Raw genomic sequence first — 5143 nt, forward strand, 5'->3', positions numbered from 1 at the left:
ATCTTGCGCAGGTTTGCAAATGTTTCCTCCAGATCTTGCACAAGTGTTGCTTTGTCCTTGGTTTTGACCACTATGTCATCCATATAAGCTTCCATATTTCTGAGTAGCTCAGGCTCAAAACCAATTTGGACTGCTCTTGCAAAAGTCGAGCCAGCACTCTTCGACCCGAAAGGCATTCGTAAAAAGCAATACGTACCACATGGGGTGATGAATGCTATCTTCTCCTCGTCTTCTCTTGACATGAAGATCTGGTGGTACCCTGAGTAGGCGTCGAGGAATGATAGCAGGTCACACCCGGCCGTGGAGTCAACGATCTGGTCGATGCGCGGTAACAGGAAGGGATCCTTTGGACAAGCTTTATTGATGTCTATGTAATCAATACACAGTCTCCACTTCCCGTTCGCCTTGCGCACCACTACCGGGTTGGCCAACCACGTCGGATGGAGCACCCCCCTTACCAAGCCTGCCGCCTCTAGTTTTTGATCTCCTCTGTGATGAACTCCTGCCTCTCTAGAGCTTGCTTCCTGACCTTCTGCTTGATGGGCTGTGCATGAGGACATACATCAAGATGGTGCTCAATCACTTCCCTGGGAACGCCGGGGATGTCCGATGCTTGCCATGCAAACACATTGACATTCGCCCACAGGAAAGTGACGAGTGATACGTCTCCAACGTATCTATAATTTTTGATTGCTCCATGCTACTTTATCTACTGTTTTAGGCAATATTGGGCTTTATTTTCCACTTTAATATTATTTCTGGGACTAACCTATTAACCGGAGGCCCAGCCCAGATTTGCTATTTTATGCCTGTTTTAGTGTTTCGAGGAAAAGGAATATCAGACGGAGTCAAAACGGAACGAAATCAACTGGAGAAGTTATTTTTGGAAGGAAAGCCACCGGATAGACTTGGACTCTACGTCAGAAGATACGCAAGCTGGCCACGAGGGTGGGGGGCGCGCCCACCCCCCTAGGGCGCGCCCCCCTGCCTTGTGGGCTCCCCGAAGCTCTACCGACGTACCCCTTGCACCCATATATACCTACGTACCCTAAAATTCCAGAACAGAAGATAGATCGGGAGTTCCGCCGCTGCAAGCCTCTGTAGCCACCAAAAACATTTAGGGAGCCCTTCCCGGCACCCTGCCGGAGGGGGGATCCTTCACCGGTGGCCATCTTCATCATCCCGGCGCTCTCCATGACGAGGATGGAGTAGTTCACCCTCGAGGCTGAGGGTATGTACCAGTAGCTATGTGTTTGATCTCCCTCTCTCGTGTTCTCTCTCGTGTTCCCTCTATGGCACGATCTTGATGTATCCCGAGCTTTGCTATTGTAGTTGGATCTTATGATGTTTCTCCCCCTCTACTCTCTTGTGATGAATTGAGTTTCCACTTTGAAGTTATCTTATCGGATTGAGTCTTTTATGAGAACACTTGATGTATGTCTTGCCGTGCTTATCTGTGGTGACAATGGGATATCATGTGCCTCTTGATGTATGTTTTGGTGACCAACTTGCGGGTTCCGCCCATGAACCTATGCATAGTGGTTGGCACACGTTCTTGACTCTCCGGTAGAAACTTTGGGGCACTCTTTGAAGTACTTTATGTTGGTTGGATGAATCTGAGATTGTGTGACGCATATCGTATAATCATGCCCACGGATACTTGCGGTGACAATGGAGTATCTAGGTGACATTAGGGTTTTGGTTTATTTGTGTCTTAAGGTGTTATTCTAGTATGAACTCTTTTATAGATCGATCCGAAAGAATAACTTTGAGGTGGTTTCGTACCCTACCATAATCTCTTCGTTTGTTCTCTGCTATTAGTGTCTTTGGAGTGACTCTTTGTTGCATGTCGAGGGCTTGTTATATGATCTATCTATGTTATTATTGTTGAGAGAACTTACACTAGTGAAAGTATGAACCCTAGGCCTTTTTCCTATCATTGCAATACCATTTACGCTCACTTTTATCGCTTGCTACCTTGCTGTTTTTATAATTTCAGATTACAAATACCTTTATCTACTATCTATTTTGCACTTGTATCACCATCTCTTCGCCGAACTAGTGCACCTATACAATTTACCATTGTATTGGGTGTGTTGGGGACACAAGAGACTCTTTGTTATTTGGTTGCAGGGTTGTTTGAGAGAGACCATCTTCATCCTACGCCTCCTACGGATTGATAAACCTTAGGTCATCCACTTGAGGAAAATTTGCTACTGTCCTACAAACTTGTGCACTTGCAGGCCCAACAATGTCTACAAGAAGAAGGTTGTGTAGTAGACATCAAGCTCTTTTCTGGCGCCGTTGCCAGGGAGGTTAGCGCTTGAAGGTATATCTTTAGATCTTGCAATCGAATATTTTTGTTTCTTGTTTTATCACTAGTTTAGTTTATAAAATAAAACTACAAAAAAATGGAGTTAAGTTTGTCTCATACGCTTCGTCTTTTTAATATCTTTCGTGAGTATGATGGAAAGCAAAATTGTGCTCAAGTGCTAGAAGAAGAATTACATAGAATGCTTGGCATAAAATATGTGAATGATGAGCATGATTGCAATGTTGTTAGTATGAATTCCCTGAATACCCATGATGCTAATGATATGCAAAGCCACAAGCTTGGGGAAGCTATGTTTGATGGAGATGATACTTTCTGTCCCCCAAGCTTTGATGAGAAAATTTACTATGATGAAAGCATGCCTCCTATCTATGATGATTATTGTGATGACACGTATGCTTTAAAGAATAGTGATAACCATGAAACGTGTCATCTTGATCTTAATTTTCAATCACATGATAGTTATTTTGTTGAGTTTGCTCCCACTACTATTCATGAGAAGAAATTTGCTTATGTTGAGAGTAGTAAATTTTCTATGCTTGTAGATAATGAAAATAATGCTTTAGGTGCTGGTTATATTGTTGAATTCATTCATGATGCTACTGAAAATTATTATGAGGGAGGAACATATGCTTGTAGGAATTGCAATAATATCAAGTTTCCTCCCTATGTGCTAAAATTCTTGAAGCTATGCTTGTGTTACCTTCCTATGCTAGTTGATTATTGTTCCCATAGGTTGTTTGCTCACAAAATCCCTATGCATAGGAAGTGGGTTAGACTTAAATGTGCTAGTCATATGCTTCATGATGCTCCTTTTATGATTCAATTCTTATCTTTTCTGTGAGCATCATTGCCATCATCATGCCTAGCTAGAAAGGCATTAAAGAAAAGCGCTTGTTGGGAGACAACCCAATATTTATCCTTACTGTTTTTGTGTGTCCACATGATTATGCTACTATAGTAATCATGTTTTATAGCTTTTTGTTTCAATAAAGTGCCAAGTAGAACCTTTGGGAAGACTTGGGTGAAGTTTATATGATCTTGCTGTGAAAAATAGAAACTTTAGCGCTAACGAGATTAGCTGCCATTTTTTACTGGAGAGTGATTTTAGGTTGATTATTTTTGCAGATGATTAATAGACAAATTTCTCAGATCCAGAAATTTATTTCATAATTTTTGGGATTCCAGAAGTATACGTTTTATACAGATTACTACAGACTGTTCTGTTTTTGACAGATTCTGTTTTCATTGTGTTGTTTGCTTATTTTGATGCATCTATGAGTAGTATCGGAGGGTATGAACCATAGATAAGTTGGATTACATTAGATATTACACCAATATGAATTTAGAATTAGTTCATTACAGTACCTAAGTGGTGGTTTTATTTTCTTATACTAACGGAGCTTACGAGTTTTGTGTTGAGTTTTGTGTGGTTGAAGTTTTCAAGTTTTGGGTAAAGATTCGATGGACTATGGAATAAGGAGTGGCAAGAGACTAAGATTGGGGATTCCCAAGGCACCCCAAGGTAATATTAAAGGACAACCAAGAGCCTAAGCTTGGGGATGCCCTGGAAGGCATCCCCTCTCTCGTCTTCGTTCATCGGTAGCTTTACTTGGAGCTATATTTTTATTCACCACATGATATGTGTTTTGCTTGGAGCATCATTTTATTTTGTTAGTGTTTGCTTGCTGTTAGTTAGAATAATGTTTTGCATCTTTAGGTTCAATAAAAAAAGTCAAGGATAGCCTTTGACATGCTTATTTTGCTATATGTTGCTGTTTGAAAACAGAAAGTTTACCGCTGTTGCAAAAATTCCCTAGAAAAGTCAGAGAATGGTATAACGTTGAATCTTTTTGCATATTAAGCTCTGATAAATTTATTACAGTGGGAATTTTAGTTCATAATTTTTGGAGTCAGAGAAGTATTGATACTCTTGCATTCTTTACAGACTGTACTGTTTTGGCAGATTGCTGTTACGGTTGCATTGTTTGCATATGTTTGCTTGTTTAATGATTCTATTTGAGGATAGGAGTATTAAATATACAGAGGCATTTAGTATGCAATGTTGAATAATAATTTTAGTGATTTGTTATAGTAGAAGATGATAAGGTTTTGCATTAGTTTATACTAACCTATCTCACGAGTTCTTGTTGAGTTTGTTGTGAATGAAGCTTTTGATAAAAAGAGAAACCGTGACATGAAAGGAATTAAGGAGACACAAAAGATCAAGCTTGGGGATGCCCAAGGCACCCCAAGATAATATTTCAAGAAGTCTCAAGCATCTAAGCTTGGGGATGCCCCGGTAGGCATCCCACCTTTCTTCTTCAACAACTATCGGTTAGTATCGGTTGAGCCTAAGTTTTTGCTTCCTCACATGAGTTGTGCTATCCTTGCAATGTAGTTTTCTTTAGCTTTGCTTGCTGTTTGAATAAAGTATCAAGATCTGAAATTATTAAATGGGAGAGTCTTCACATAGTTTCATAATTATTCGACTACTCACTGATCTTCACTTATATCTTTCGGAGTAGTTTTTGTTATTGCTCTTAGTGCTTCACTTATATATTTTAGAGCATAATGGTGGATTTGTTTTAAAAGAAACTATTGATCTCTCATGCTTCACTCAGATTATTTTGAGAGTCGTTAATAGCATGGTAATTTTCTTAATATTAATATACTTGGTATTCAAGATATGTGAAATTTTCTTTTGAGTGCGTTGAATACTAAGATAAGTTTGATGCTTGATAATTGTTTTGAGATATGGAGGTGATAATATCAAAGTGATGCTAGTTGGGTGATTATGAATTTAAAGAA

Source organism: Triticum dicoccoides, chromosome 7B (assembly GCF_002162155.2).
Source record: "Triticum dicoccoides isolate Atlit2015 ecotype Zavitan chromosome 7B, WEW_v2.0, whole genome shotgun sequence".
Taxonomy (NCBI): domain Eukaryota; kingdom Viridiplantae; phylum Streptophyta; class Magnoliopsida; order Poales; family Poaceae; genus Triticum; species Triticum dicoccoides.